Genomic DNA, 16,725 nt, shown 5'->3' with positions numbered 1-16,725 from the left:
GGGGGTTCTCTCCCAAGTTCTAGTGCTTTAGACAATCCTGCTATCTTATCTAAACTCATAAATACGAATGCTATAGAACAACTTGCCAGAGTTATCAATGAGAACCTTAGTAATTTTGATGAAGATGATTCTGGAATTTTTCATTATTTACTTGATGAATCTTTGAAAGATGCTTGGGATAGGCTGTTAAGGATCCGGGCTAGCTATGTACCCCAATATCAAATTGAGGTTTACTTAAAAAGCTTTTATGTTGGGCTACCCGCTTTGTTCAAACAAGTTTTAGATTCTATTTTCGAGGGGGTTTTCTTGAAGGGGACCCCATAGATACCTATGAGAGGATGAAAACTATATTTGGGCACCCCATTAATGAGAAAGCTGAAATCACATCTCTCTTGCTTTCTTACCAAAACGAATCTATTAAAGAGATAAAAGCTAGCCTAGATGCCAATTTCCGCAACATTCTTAATCTTTCTTCTACCACTAATGGACATGTACTTTGCCAAAATAGAAAGATTAATTCCATAGATAACAATTTTTCTCTCTTTTTCTCTAAAACCAAATATGGGAATACCTAGATCCATCCTCGCTTTTATGCCTAGCTAGGGGCGTTAAACGATAGCGCTTGTTGGGAGGCAACACAATTTTATTTTTATTCCTTGCTTTTTTCTCCTGATTAGTAGTAAATAAATTATTTAGCCTCTGTTTTGGTTGTGTTTTTTGTGTTTAATTAGTGTTTGTGCCAAGTAGAACTGTTGGGAAGACTTGGGGAAAGTCTTGTTGAACTTGCTGTAAAAAACAGAAACTTTAGCGCTCACGATAAATGCTGTCATTTTTATTTGGAGAGTGATATTTAGTTAATTATTTTTGAAGATGATTAATAGATAAATTCCTCACGTCCCGAAATTTATTTTAGAATTTTTGGGCTTCCAGATCTTGCGCTAGCTACAGATTACTACAGACTGTTCTGTTTTTGACAGATTCTGTTTTTCGTGTGTTGTTTGCTTATTTTGATGAATCTATGGTTAGTAAAATAGTTTATAATCCATAGAGAAGTTGGAATACAGTAGGTTTAACACCAATATAAATAAATAATGAGTTCATTACACTACCTTGAAGTGGTCTTTTGTTTTCTTTCGCTAACGGAGCTCACGAGTTTTCTATTTTGAGTTTTGTGTTGTGAAGTTTTCAAGTTTTGGGTGAATTCTTTTGATGGATTATGGAACAAGGAGTGGCAAGAGCCTAAGCTTGGGGATGCCCATGGCACCCCCAAGATAATCCAAGAACACCAAGAAGTCGAATCTTGGGGATTCCCCAGAAGGCATCCCCTCTTTCGTCCACTTCCATCGGTAATTTACTTGGAGCTATATTTTTATTCACCAACATGATATGTGTTTTGCTTGGAGCGTCTTGTATTATTTGTGTCTTTGTGTCTTAGTATGCCACAATCATCCTTTCTGTACACACCTTTTGAGAGATCCATACATGAATTAAAATTTGATAGAATAATCTATGTGCTTCACTTATATCTTTTGAGCTAAGTAGTTTTGCTCTATGTGCTTCACTTATATCTTTTGAGCGTTATAATTTTGCTCCATGTGCTTCACTTATCTCTTTTGAGCTATGTAGTTTTGCTATGTGTGCTTCACTTAGATCTTTTAGAGCACGGTGGTGGATTTGTTTTAAAGAAACTATTGATCTCTCATGCTTCACTTAAATTATTTTGAGAGCCTTAATAGCATGGTAATTTGCTTAATAATAATATGCTTGGTATTCAAGATTTGTGAAACTTTCTTTTGAGTGTGTTGAATACTAAGAAAATATTGAAGCATGATAATTGTTTTGAGATATGGAGGTGATAATATTAAAGTCATGCTAGTTGAGTAGTTGTGAATTTAAAGAATACTTGTGTTAAAGTTTGTGATTCCCGTAGCATGCACGTATGGTGAACCGTTATGTGATGAAGTCGGAGCATGATTTATTTATTGATTGTCTTCCTTATGAGTGGCAGTCAGGGATGAGCGATGGTCTTTTCCTACCAATCTATCCCCCTAGGAGCATGCGCGTAATACTTTGCTTTGATAACTTCTAGTTTTTTGCAATAAGTATGTGAGTTATTTATGACTAATGTTGAGTCCATGGATCATACGCACTCTCACCCTTGCACCTTTGCTAGCCTCTCTAATACCGCGCACCTTTCGCCGGTATCATACACCTACCATATACCTTTCTCAAAATAGCCACCATACCTACCTATTATGGCATTTCCATAGCCATTCCGAGATATAATGCCATGCAACTTTCCACTGTTCCTTTCATGACACATTCATCATTGTCATATTGAATATGCCGGTACACCGCTGGAGGCATTTACATAGAGTCATATTTTGTTCTAAGTATCGAGTTATAATTGTTGAGTTGTAAGAAAAATAAAAGTGTTATGATCATCATTATTAGAGCATTGTCCCAGTGAGGAAAGGATGATGGAGACTATGATTCCCCCATAAGTCGGGATGAGACTCCGGACAAAAAATAAATAAATAAAAGAGGCCAAAGAAGCCCAAATAAAAAGAGGCCAAAAAAGGGAGAAAAGGCCCAAATATATAAAAAATTTAAAAAAAATTTAAAAAAATGAGAGAAAAAGAGAGAAGGGACAATGTTACTATCCTTTTACCACACTTATGCTTCAAAGTAGCACCATGATCTTCATAGTAGAGAGTCTCTCATGTTATCACTTTCATATACTAGTGGGAATTTTACATTATAGAACTTGGCTTGTATATTCCAATGATGGGCTTCCCCAAATTGCCCTAGGTCTTCATGAGCAAGCAAGTTGGATGCACACCCACTTAGTTTCTTTTTGAGCTTTCATATACTTATAGCTCTAGTGCATCCGTTGCATGGCAATCTCTACTCACTCACATTGATATCTATTGATGGGCATCTTCATAGCCCGTTGATATGCCTAGTTGATGTGAGACTATCTTCCCCTTCTTTTTGTCTTCTCCACAACCACCATTCTATTCCACCTACAGTGCTATATCCATGGCTCACGCTCATGTATTGCGTGAAGATTGAAAAAGCTAGAGTATGAAACAATTGCTAGGTTTGTCATCGGGGTTGTGCATGATTTAAATACTTTGTGTGGTGAAGATAGAGCATAGCCAGACTATATGATTTTGTAGGGATAACTTTCTTTGGCCATGTCATTTTGAGAAGACATAATTGCTTTGTTAGTATGCTTGAAGTATTATTATTTTTATGCCAATATAAACTTTTGTCTTGAATATTTAGAATCTGAATATTCATATCACAATTAAGAAGATTTGCATTGAAATTATGCCAAGTAGCACTCCGCATCAAAAATTCTCTTTTTATCATTTACCTACTCGAGGACGAGCAGGAATTAAGCTTGGGGATGCCTGATACGTCTCCAACGTATCTATAATTTTTGATTGCTCCATGCTATATTATCTACTATTTTGGACTATATTGGGATTTATTTTCCACTTTTATATTATTTTTGGGACTAACCTATTAACCGGAGGCCCAGCCCAGAATTGCTGTTTTTGCCTATTTCAGTATTTTGGAGAAACATAATATCAAACGGAGAACAAACGGAATGAAACCTTTGGGAATGTGATTTTCTCACAGAACGTGATCCAGGAGACTTGGACCCTACTCCAAGGAGTCAAAGAGGCAGTCACGAGGGTGGGGGGTGCCCCCCCTAGGGCGCGCCCCCTGCCTCATGGGCCCCTCGGTGCTCCACCGACGTACTTCTTCCTCCTATATATACATACGTACCCCCAAACGATCAGAACGGGAGCCAAAAACCTAATTCCACCGCCACAACTTTTTGTATCCACGAGATCCCATTTTGGGGCCTGTTCCAGAGCTCCGCCGGAGAGGGTCGTCATCACGGAGGGCTTCTACATCATCATAGCCTCTCCGATGAAGTGTGAGTAGTTTACCTCAGACCTTCGGGTCCATAGTTAGTAGCTAGATGGCTTCTTCTCTCTTTTTGGATCTCAATACAAAGTTCTCCCCCTCTCTTGTGGAGATCTATTCGATGTAATCTTGTTTTTGCGGTGTGTTTGTTGAGACCGATGAATTGTGGGTTTGTGATCAAGTCTATCTATGAATGATATTTGAATCTTCTCTGAATTCTTTTATGTATGATTGGTTATCTTTGCAAGTCTCTTCGAATTATCCGTTTGGTTTGGCCAACTAGATTGGTAGTTCTTGCCATGGGAGAAGTGCTTAGCTTTGGGTTCGATCTTGCGGTGTCCTTTCCCAGTGACAGAAGGGGCAGCAAGGCACGTATTGCATCGTTGCCATCGAGGATAACAAGATGGGGTTTATTTCATATTGCATGAATTTATCTCTCTACATCATGTCATCTTGCTTAAGGCGTTACTCTGTTTCTAACTTAATACTCTAGATGCATGCTGGATAGCGGTCGATGAGTGGAGTAATAGTAGTAGATGCAGAATCGTTTCGGTCTACTTGTCACGGACGTGATGCCTATATACATGATCATGCCTAGATATTCTCATAACTATGCTCAATTCTGTCAATTGCTCAACAGTAATTTGTTCACCCACCGTAGAATACTTATGCTCTTGAGAGAAGGCACTAGTGAAACCTATGGCCCCCAGGTCTATTCTCATCATATCAATCTCTATCATTTTAATCTTGCTTTGCTTTTTACTTTGCTTTTACTTTTTACTTTGCATCTGTATACCAAAAATATTATATCTATCAGATCTCACTCCCGTAAGTGACCGTGAAGGGATTGATAACCCCTAATCGCGTTGGTTGCGAGTAGCTATCGTTTTGTGCAGGTACGAGGGACTTGAGCGTGGCCTCCTACTGGATTGATACCTTGGTTCTCAAAAACTGAGGGAAATACTTACGCTACTCTGCTGCATCATCCCTTCCTCTTCGGGGAAAACCAACGCAAGCTCAAGACGTAGCAATTGTATTCTTGAATCATTTCGACCCAACGAGTCTGCCTGAGGTTGAGTGAAGATGTACTTGAGGCTCTTATGATCTGTGAATATGTCCACTTTCCTTCCCAACAAGAGATGTCTCCATGTTAATAATGCATGGACGACTACCGCCAACTCAAGGTCGTGAGTGGGGTAGTTCCTTTCGTTGGGCTTCAACTGACAAGAGGTATAGGCCACAACTTTCTTCTCTTGCATTAACACAGCACCGAGACCTTGTAAGGAGGCATCACAGAAAACTTCAAATGGCTTGGATTCATCTGGAGGAGTCAAGACAGGAGTTGTGACCAGCTTCTCTTTGAGGGTGTTGAAAGCAACATCACATTCAGGCGTCCAGACATACTTGACATGCTTCTAGAGGAGGTTGGAAAGAGGCTTTGCAATCTTAGAGAAATTCTCAACGAATCTTCGACAATAGCTTGCAAGCCCAAGGAAACCGCGAAGCTGCTTGACATTCTGAGGAGGCTCCCAATTCACAATTGCAGACACCTTCTCAGGATTAACAGCGATGCCTTTGGCGGAGATGATATGACCAAGGTAAAGAACTTCGTCAAGCCAGAACTCACACTTGGAAAACTTCGCATAGAATTGATGCTCTCTGAGTTTGTCAAGCACCAATCTCAAATGCTTGGCATGATCCTCCTTATTCTTGGAAAAGACCAAGATATCATCGAGATACACCAGGACGAAATCATTTGTGTAAGGGTTGAAGATTAAGTTCATCATGCGAGAGAACGTTGGAGGAGCATTGACAAGGCCAAAAGATAAGACAGTATATTCACAAGAACCATAGCTTGTTATGAATGTTGTCTTGGGAATATCTTGTTCATGAATGTGAATCTGATGATAACCCATACGGAGGTCAAGCTTGGAGACTACTTTGTCCCCTTTAAATTGCTTGAATAGCTCATTGATGTTCGGAAGTGGATACTTGTTCTTTATTGTCTTCTTGTTCAATGGGCGGTAGTCGACACAAAGTAGGTCCGTGCCATCCTTCTTCTGGACAAAAAGAACACCACAACCCCATGGAGATGAACTCGGTCTGATCAGACCCAGACGCTCTTGTTCATCGAGCTGTTTCTTCAATTCCTTCAATTCCTTTGGTCCAAGCTTGTAAGGACGCTTGCAAACAGGTTCTGTGCCAGGCTCAAGATCGATAACGAATTCAACTGGCCGGTGAGGAGGCATTCTCGGAAGCTCTTCTAGAAAGACGTCTTGATATTCACAAACGACTGGAATCTAAGAGATTGCATCCAACTCGCCCTTCTCATTGAGAGAAAACAGTCGAATGGTTTTGTCCCGAGTGGCATAGATGATCACCTCCTCAGAAGAGTGTGTCAATTGAATCTGCCTGGTAGCACAATCAAGCTAAGCCTTGTGCTTGGAAAGCCAGTCCATCCTGAGAATTAGATCAATATTCGAGTCACCAAGAACAATTGGAGAAGACAGAAATTTATAGTCTCCCAACTGGACAGAGACATTGGGAGCAACCAAACTAGAAGTCATAAGCTTTCCCGGAGAAACAACTTGCACAACTTTGGACAAAACCTCTGTGACAACATTGTGCTCCGATGCAAATGGGTATGACATGAAAGAGTGCGATGCACCAGTATCAAATAAGACTTTAGCAGGAATGGAGTTAACTAGAAGGTTACCCATGATCACTTCTGAAGAATCCTCTGCCTGAGCTGCATTCATCATGTTGACCTTAGCATGCTTGGGATTATGCTTGACCACTACATTGCTGGCAGATCTCACAGGAGGAGGAGGCGGAAGGCGCCTTTGGTTGAAGCACTTGTTTGCATAGTGCCCTTTCTACTAACACTTGTTGCAAGTAACCTCTGAGAGCGGACGGTGGTAAGGAGCACTTGACCTTGGAGCTTGAGGCTGAGCTTTGTTCTGATAGACTAGGTTGAGTGGGTGGGAAGATCCATTGCCATCTTTGCTCTTTTTTTGGTAGGGCTGACGAAACGGAGGAGGAGGAGGCAACCAAAACTTCTCTTGCTTAGCTGCCACTTGTGAGGAAGAAGGCTGAACTGCGTCCCTGACTCTCTTCTTAGATTCCTCACACTTGAGCTGAGCAGCTTCTTGCTTTAGTGCCATATTGTAGAATTGACCGAACTTGGTTGGCTCAAGAAGCACGAGAGCTAACTGCAGATCCTCTCTAAGGCCACCTCTGAATTGATAGATCATACTCTTTTCATCAGGAACGTCTTGTTTAGCGAAGCGAGCAAGTTTATGAAACTGGATATTGTATTGATACGCAGACATGCTGCCTTGCTTGAGATTGCGGAACTCCTCACGCTTGCTCTCAGCAACACTTGGTGGGATGTGATGAGCTTTCAAGTCTCAGCGGAAATCATCCCAGGTGATCACAAGACCTCCTCTGGAATCTCTGTATTGTTGATACCAATCAGCAACTTGGTCCTTGAGTTGAAACGAAGCAAACTTGACAAAGTCCTCAGGTCTGCCATTGCTACATTCAAAATGTTTGCAAATGTCCACGAGCCAGTCGTCGGCGTTTGTGGCCTCGACACAGTTGCTGAAGGACTTCGGCTAGTTTGCAAGGAACTGGTTGAGGGTAGCAAACTGAGGCTGATTGTTGCCTTGGCCTTGATTTCCTTGGTTGCCTTGCCCTTGGTTGCGCTCTTGCAAGAGTTGCAAAAGCATCTGAGTGTTGGCGTTGGTGGCTGCCATGACAGCTTGCCATGCCTCCGGAGGTGGAGGTGGTGGCGGAGGGTTCGACTGATCCCCATCATTGCGGTCCGGATTCTGGCGTGTTGGAGGAGCCATCCCGAAGAGGTTGACATCCGTTAGAAATTTTGAAAGGCAGATATTCAAGCTGAATCAATGGATCGGAAATGCAACATAAAGTCTCACAATAAAAATTCAAACAAGGATGAACGAATGAATTCCAAAGTAAATCATCACACGTCCATAAGGTTGAGAAGCCACTTAGATAAAGGTAGATGAATAAAGCAACAAGGTACAGATATGAACAAATAAGTGGTAAGGATTACCCAATCACAAACAAAATATCTGCGGGAAGAATATATTAGAGCTACTTGAATTCCCACCTATAAAACTCCCGAAACTTTCTGGTTATGCAATCAGGTGTTGGGGATACATGGGAAGCATAATATCTCACCCAAAACTAGCAATTCCTACATCGAGTTGTATCCATCCTTCAACACATAAACAAGAAACCTTCGTAAATCATGTGCCTCAACCTTCGAAGAGCATCCGTTATACGAGTTATGGCAATACTCCCGAACTCCCGCCCCAGTACTGGGTGGCATCGAGGTTATCTCACCAACAACTCCATAAAAGAGATTTTCGATGTCAGCGAACTCAGGTATTCCAGAACTGCAAAGATAAAATTGTGATGACAACATCTCGGAGCTCAACTCCCCGGGACACTGCCCTAAATGCAGGAGGCACCAAGAACAATGTTCTCGTCACAAGACTATCGGAATGATTCCAAGATACCCGCGTGACCCTAAAAAAATTCATGAAATTTGAGGAGAGAAGAGTCAAAACTTCTACGTCAGGAGGCCTCACTAGAGTGACGAAGAGACTGAGAAGTAAAAAGAATCCTACTCTCATATATATATATATATATATAATCCTAAGACCCAAAACATTTTGTTCTAGACTCAACAACGTCAGCGATTCGATCAAGCAGGGGGCTCCTAAGTCGGGGATGGCTCTGATTACCAACTTGTAACACCCACAATGCGGCTATATCTCCCACATGTCGAGGCACAACTTAGAGGCATAGCCGCATGGTAGGCTTGTCACAAGAGGGGTAATCTTTACACATCCCATGTACGGAATAAGAAAGGGATAAAGGGTTGGCTTACAATCGCCACTTCACACAATACATAAATAATTCATACATCATCCAAGGTACAATCAAAGGTCCAAGTACTGAACCAAAATAAAAGAAGACAACCCCAAATGCTAGATCCCCGATCGTCCCAACTGGGCTCCACTACTAATCATCCGGAAAAGAAACATAGTAGCGGCCCGAATCCTCATCGAACTCCTACTTGAGTTCGGTGGCGTCCCCTGCACTAGCATAATCGGCACCTGCAACTGTTTGGAAGTATCCGTGAGTCACGAGGACTCAGCAATCTCACACCCTCGCAATCAAGACTAATTAAGCTTATGGGTAGGAGAAAGTAATGAGGTGGAGCTGCAGCAAGCACTAGCATATATGGGGGCTAACATACGCAAAAGAGAGCGAGGAGAGAAGCAACGCACGGTCGAGAAGCTAGAAGTGATCAAGAAGTGATCCTGAAACTACTTACGTTCAAGGATAACACAAGACCGTGTTCTCTTTCCAGAATCCACCGAAAAGAGACCATCACGGCTACACACGCGGTTGATTCATTTTAATTAAGTTAAGTGTCAGGTACTCTACAACCGGATATTAACAAATTCCCATCTGCCACATAACCGTGGCCACGGCTCTTGAAAGTTTATACCCTGCAGGGGTGTCCCAACTTATCCCATCACAAGCTCTCACGGTCAGCGAAGGATATTCCTTCTCCCGAGAAGACCCAATCAGTCTCGGAATCCCGGTTACAAGACATTTCGACAATGCTAAAACAAGACCAGCAAAGTTGCTTGATGTGCCGACAAATCCCGATAGGAGTCGCACGTATCTCAGTCTCAGGGTAACACCGGATGAGACATCCTACGAGTAAAACCAACCCTCAAGTTTCCTCGAGGTGGCCCCGCAGCCTACTCGGTTCAGACCAACACTCAGAGGAGCATTGGCCTGGGGGGTTTAAAATAAAGATGACCCTTGAGTCTGCAGAACCCAAGGGAAAGGTATATGGTGGTAGGTAGGAAAATGGTAAAACCAAGGTTGGGCCTTGTTGGAGGAGTTTTTTTCAAGGCGAACTGTCAAGGGGTTTCCATAACACCCAACCGCATAAGGAATGCAAAATCAAGGAACATAACACCGGTATGACGGAAACTAGGGCGGCAAGAGTGGAACAAAACACCAAGCATAAGGCCGAGCCTTCCAACCTTTACCAAGTATATAGATGCATTAAAGTAAATAATAGATAATAATGATAACCCAACAATATCCATGTTCCAACATGGAACAAACTTCATCTTCACCTGCAACTAGCAACGCTATAAGAGGGGCTGAGCAAAAGCGGTAACATAGCCAAACAACTGTTTGCTAGGAAAGGGGGGGTTAGAGGCTTGACATGGCAATATGGGAGGCATGATAAGCAAGTGGTAGGTAGAGCTACATAGCAATAGAGCGAACAACTAGCAAGCAAAGATAGAAGTGATTTCGAGGGTATGGTCATCTTGCCTACAAAGTTCTCAAAGTTGACAAAAGCTTGATCCTCGTAAGCATACTCAACAGGTTCCTCGTTCACGTACTCGTCTCCCGGATCTACGCAAAACAAGAACACAAGAAATGGAACAACAATCAATCACGATGCAATGCACAAGCAACATGATGCAATACATGGCATGATATGCGAGATGTGATATGCAATGCATATGCAAGCTCCTGAAGGGAAAGAATGATCAAGGCATAAACTTGGCCAACCAAGTATGCCACTGGAAAGATGAGATGATTTCGATTGAAATCAATATAAAGATCACCAGAAACGGATGTACGGTTTGCAAATGGCAAGCAAAACAAGGATGACACAATTCTGCTATTAACAGCACGATGCCATCTAGAATGCAACAAGAAACTAAGCTACTGCACTCCAACATAACAACAAAGCATACGGAAGTGATGTACAAGAGATGCTTGACAAAATATGAACACTGAGCTACGGCTAAATCACACTAAAACAGGTTCAAACAAGCATGGCAAAAGTGCAAAAGATATCAGCTTCACAGACTTAGTGAAAATACTAACATGTCAAAAACAACATCAAGAAGCAATGTTTAGAGCAAGCAAACATCATGCTACAGGAACATATCATAGCAAACAAAGGCATGGCATGATTCTACTAAAAGCATAGTAGAAAAGTCCCTTAATGAACATGAGCCAAAAAGGCATGGAAGGTATGATGGCACCCATGTAAACATAGCAAGTTTTATTAACAGTTTCAGACTTAGCAGAAAAATAGAGCATGGCATAAACAGAATTATGATAGCAACTTTGCGAGCTCAAATCACTCACCACAAAGCATTGCATGACAAAACAAGCATAACAACACATAGATCACCAAAATACAAGACAAGCACCTTTGTAAAGATGGCTTGTTGTAGTTCAAAACACATGTAGACCTCAAGCTCATATGATGACACATCAAATGCAACAAAAATGCCAAACCTCATAAACTGATAAGTACCAGCAGTTAACATTTTATAGCACTCTTGCATCAATGGAAATGGCATCCTAATGAACATGAACATGCATGGAAATGCTACTGGCATGAAGAGCTCAACGAGATGAACAAATCGACATATCATATGCATCATTTGGAGCACCGAGCATGGAGATACGATGCGATGAATAGGGGCATATAATATCACAGAAAAAAGGACTTGGACGAAATCGGGGTCAACCTAGGGTTTTCACGCTTCCCGATGCACGACTGGATCTCGCCGGAGTTGGAGTTCGCCGGAGTTGGAGTTAACCGGAGTTGGAGGATGCGGATTCGGCGCTAGGGAGCTCGCCGGAGCTGCGAGCGGTGGTAGGGGACGCCGGGCGGCGAGGTAGGCGCGGAAGCCGAGTGCGGCGTGGGGTCGGCGGGAGGTGGAGCGAGGAGCGGGAGGGCGCGGGCGGCGGCGCGGAGGCGATGGGCCTCGCGGGCCCGCTTCGGGGTCGGCGGCGGTGGGAGCGGCACGGGGACAAGTTGCTACGCGGGATTCGCCGGGCGGCAGCGGCGGACGTGTCCGGCCGTCACGGACGCGTCCGGTGGCGGCGGGGGAGGCTAGACTAGGGTTTTGGACCCGGATTTTGGACGGGGAGATGCATATGTATAGTTAGATGGAGTTTGGAGTGTCCAAATGAGGTGGTAGTTTTTGCCCACATGATCGTGATCCGACAAGGAGGACATGGAAGTGGTTTAGATGGGTTATTGGGCTGTTTTGGAGGGATCTTGGGCTGCAACACCAAAGAGGCTTTTGCAGTTACCCGGTTAACCGTTGGGGTATGAAACGGACTCCAAATTGAACGAAATTTGACAGGCGGTCTACCGGTGGTGTACCAAGGACACTTGAAAAATCTCGGTCCATTCCGAGAACATTTAACACCCGCTCACGAAAAGAGACAAGAGGGGTGCGCCGGTGCATGTGGCAGTGTCAGATTGCGAAACGGACAATGGGGAAAATGCTCGGATGCTTGAGACGAACACGAATGCAAAAGCGATGCACATGATGACATGATATGAAATGCATGAGATGAACAAAATGCAAAGCGAAGACAAAAACGCAATCACGAAGGAAATCTCATAACTTAAAGCCAAAAATGGCAAGAGTCGGAGTTACAAATATGGCAAGTTACATCCGGGGTGTTACATACTTCTTCCTCCTATATATACCCACATATCCCGAAAACATCCAAGAGCACCACGAAACCCTATTTCCACCACTGCAACCTTCTGTACCCATGAGATCTCATCTTGGGGCCTTTTTCGGCGCACCACCGGAGGGGGAATCGATCATGGAGGGCTTCTACATCAACACCATAGCCTCTCCGATGGTGTGTGAGTAGTTTACCACAGACCTTCGGGTCCATAGTCATTAGCTAGATGGCTTCTTCTCTCTCTTTGGATCTCAATACAAAGTTCTCCTCGATTCTCTTGGAGATCTATTCGATGTAATTATTTTTGCGGTGTGTTTGTCGAGATCCGGTGAATTGTGGGTTTATGATCAGGATTATCTATGAACAATATTTGATTCTTCTCTAAAATCTTTTATGCATGATTTAAATATCTTTGCAAGTCTCTTCGAATTATCAGTTTGGTTTGGCCTACTAGATTGATCGTTCTTGCAATGGGGGAAGTGCTTAGCTTTGGGTTCAATCTTGCGGTGTCCTTTCCCAGTGACAGCAGGGGCAGCAAGGAACGTATTGTATTGTTGCCATCGAGGATAAAAAGATGGGGTTTATATCATATTGCTTGAGTTTATCCCTCTACATCATGTCATTTTCCTAATGCGTTACTCTGTTCTTATGAACTTAATACTCTAGATGCATGCTGGATAGCGGTCGGTGTGTGGAGTAATAGTAGTAGATGCAGAATCGTTTCGGTCTACTTGTCGCAGATGTGATGCCTATATACATGATCATGCCTAGATATTCTCATAACTATGCACTTTTCTATCAATTGCTCGACAGTAATTTGTTCACCGACCGTAGAATTTGCTATCTTGAGAGAAGCCACTAGTGAAACCTATGGCCCCCGGGGTCTATCTTCCATCATATTATTTTCCTATCAATTTGCTATTTCTATTTTGCAATCTTTATTTCCCAATATATACAAAAAATACCAAAAATATTTATCTTATTATCTCTATCAGATCTCACAATCGTAAGTGACCGTGAAGGGATTGACAACCCCTTTATCGAGTTGGTTGCGAGGTTCTTGTTTGTTTGTGCAGTTACTAGGTGACATGTATGCTATCTCCTACTGGATTGATACCTTAGTTCTCAAACCTGAGGGAAATACTTACGCTACTATGCTGCATCACCCTTTCCTCTTCAAAGGAAAACCAACGCAAGCTCAAGAGGTAGCAAAAAGGATTTCTGGCGTCGTTGCCGGGGAGGTTGCACCAGTCAAGTCAAGATTTGATCTCCCGCCAACAAGCCATTTCTGGCGCCATTGCCGGGGAGGTTGCATCAAGTCAAGACATACCTGTTGACACCAGATTTTGGCACGGCGCAGAACTTAATTAAGATTGCCTCAAATGGAGAAGTGCTCAAAGTGATAAAGTTCCGTATCGTCATAAGGAAAAACTTTGATATTTGGGCCATAGTCATCCGGTCTCATCTCTAAGGCCGAAGTTGTGTTCGAAGTACTTAGATTTTGTATTCAGAAAACTATTTGGCTGATTACACCCCCAGACTGCCCCATATTGAAAACTGATCTACAGGAATTGTCTTTGTCTCGTCGAAACGATTGATTTTGATATAAAGATCGTCTCAATCCGAGGTCATATGCAAAAGTTAGAGCCCGCACAGCGCGACCCTCCAGTGAGCAAAAATATGACGTCCGGAACCAGACACATATGTGGGTATGTCTGATGTGCTGCTTGAATAATTAGCTGTCTTGCACGAGCGATTTGACCCTCGAGATGACCTCTGATGAAAAAAGTTCAACATGAAAGTTGTTCGCCTCGTCGAAACGGTCAAGATTTCGGGGGTGGACGGCGGCATCGTTCGGGAAACGGAGGTCACCCGCGGGCTCAGGGGATGGAGACGGTCACTCCGGTAGTCGTTACGGTCTCGGGGGTGGACGGAGCAGCCGGCGGCGAGCTTCGCGGTGGACGGTGGCCGTCGGGCAAAGTGATTTTTCTCCCGCGGTGAGTCCCGATCAAAATCGAGCAGGGGGAATGGTTCACGGGAGGAAGAGGGAGTTCTTGGTGAAGAGAACGGAAAGGGGGAGGCCCTGGTGGTGCCGGAATGAACGAGGCAGTGGCGGCGGCCGTGGTTGCCGGAGATGGGAAGGAGACCTCCCCGGGTCGATTGGCTGCCAATGGGGGTCCTAGGGAGATGGCTTGGGACTGCCTGCGTGCGGAGACGAGCTCGGGGCTCCTTAAATAGGCGATCGGGGTCGGTTCCGACGGTGGCCGCGGATAAGGTCGCCGGCGACCGCCATTCTGTAGATAGGGCGTCGTGGCGGCGACGAGCGCTAGTGGACACGCTTGTGGATGAGCTCGCGCTGTTCCAGGGGGCAGGTGGCGAGCCGGAGAGGCTCGGGCGGCGCCGACATGAGCAGGGTGTCGGTGTACTAGAGTAGGGGTACCCTAGTATCCCGAACTTGTGCACAGGCAGTCGCAGCATCCCGCGGCAAGGCTTGCCGGGTGACCGCCAAGGTCCTCCGTGGTTCCTTTGGAGCCATTCAAGGACAAAGTATCCAAACCAAGGCACCTCAAGACCCCGGCAAGAGGAGCTTGCCGGGAAGGCCAACCAAGGCACCTCAAGGAACTTGCCGCAACGCGCCACGCGTCCCGGCAAGGCCCGGTGAGCGACAAGCTCCCGGACGCGACAAGACAACGACCGCGGCAAGGCGCTTGCCGCGGCAAGCCACCACTCTGTGCCCGCACTCCAGCACATCCACCCACGTGTCGCTCTTGGACCCTTCTAGGCGTACGTGGCGGGAGGCTGTGCAGCCAGCGGCGCGTGGTGGCAAGCGGCGCTGACAAGATTGCCATCGTGGCGAGCGGTGGCGTCCCTGACGGTTCCTTTTGCACTATTTAGGCGACGCAGACGGGCATTTAATGCCCTTGTCCCCTGCCGTCAGGGTTAGGTATGATACACTGTAGCAGGTAGCTGTACCTACCGCAGCACCTTTCCATTTTTACCCTTTGTCTCCGTTGCCACCTGTCGGTGACCCTTTGAGCATATAAAAGGAGGCCCGTGCGCAACGTAGAGGAAGAGGAGAACATTCACGCTCGGTCTCGTTAGCTGCTGGGGGGTACTGTAGCACTCCGCGCTCCCGAGCGAGAACTCAATACAAACCACAAAGCAGGAGTAGGGTTTTACGCATCCGTGCGGCCCGAACCTGGGTAAACTGCTCGTGTGCTTCGCCTCGATCCGCTCTTCGTGCGACCCTCTCCCCCGCCGAACTAAAAGGGACTCGGTCCGCCAGTCCCATAGGTGTTAACTTGTCCGTTGTTGTTTATATTCCAAACTGTTTTTCCCTGAAAAATGGGTATCATTAATTCTTCTGTTCCCATGTGGTTAGCCTGATTTTGTTCTTAAAAAGTAAACATTCTACACTGCAGGGTGCATTAGTGATTGGCTAAGAATAGTACTGCAAAAAGAGCAGTCTATTCATTCCAAAAACATTCTCTGATTCTAAAATTTACAGAAATTAGAAAACACAATGTGTTGATAACTCTGTTCCCTTCACTATATTCTATTTAACACATGTGTTCTGGTTCAGGTTTAAAGAGAATTTGAATGCCAAGCCACTGGAGACGAAGCAAAACCACCATCAAGTTGCTGTCTCATGCGCCACTTCAAAAGGGAGGTATGCAAGTTGAACACTCCTAACCTCTTACTTATTTCTTTTTGGATTGCTCATTGGCGTCTGCTATGCAAACTGCTTACACTAGGCATTGGTGTCTGTTTCTGTGCAAACTGCTTACACTAGGCATTGGTGTCCCTCCACTCCTCACAGCGCCCCTCTCTTTCTCCCTCCCGCCATTTCGTGTTTGGATCCGTGATTGCGGCTCCTCTTTTCTGTAATTGCAGCAATGTCGCTTGATGGGTTGATGTCGTTCATGATGTGATGTTCTTTATGCAGATCAAGGTGCCTACAGCATGGAGACAAACATAGTTCTGAATCGTTAGGTAATCTGTTTCTCTTTTCCAGTATGTATAATAGTTTGTTTTCTCAATCTCCTCTTGTTGATTCTGTCTTGCTATAATAGTTCATCGGTACACTAGAGCCTGAAAATGCACTTCGTACTGTTTCTTTTTTGCTTCCCAGGAGTGGTCAAGGTCTGCAGGCGTATTTCCTCGTATCTCCCCCTGATAGAATCATGGGTTTGAGATGAG

The 16,725-nt window shown here is 44.4% G+C and overlaps 1 long non-coding RNA gene across 1 annotated transcript in view; it reads left to right on the top strand.

The window, feature by feature from the left end:
- Positions 1-16,434, top strand: part of LOC125540928 — a 34,368-nt gene extending 17,934 nt beyond the window's left edge. The window contains exons 2-3 of the long non-coding RNA XR_007297409.1: positions 16,109-16,195; positions 16,420-16,434. This is a non-coding gene — a long non-coding RNA (uncharacterized LOC125540928). The remainder of the gene's footprint in view (positions 1-16,108; positions 16,196-16,419) is intronic.
- The last annotated feature ends 291 nt before the right edge of the window (positions 16,435-16,725 follow it).

Source organism: Triticum urartu, chromosome 2, assembly GCF_003073215.2.
Source record: "Triticum urartu cultivar G1812 chromosome 2, Tu2.1, whole genome shotgun sequence".
Lineage (NCBI taxonomy): Eukaryota > Viridiplantae > Streptophyta > Magnoliopsida > Poales > Poaceae > Triticum > Triticum urartu.
Note: the sequence above shows the minus strand (reverse complement) of the source record. Positions and strands in the feature narration are given on the sequence as shown.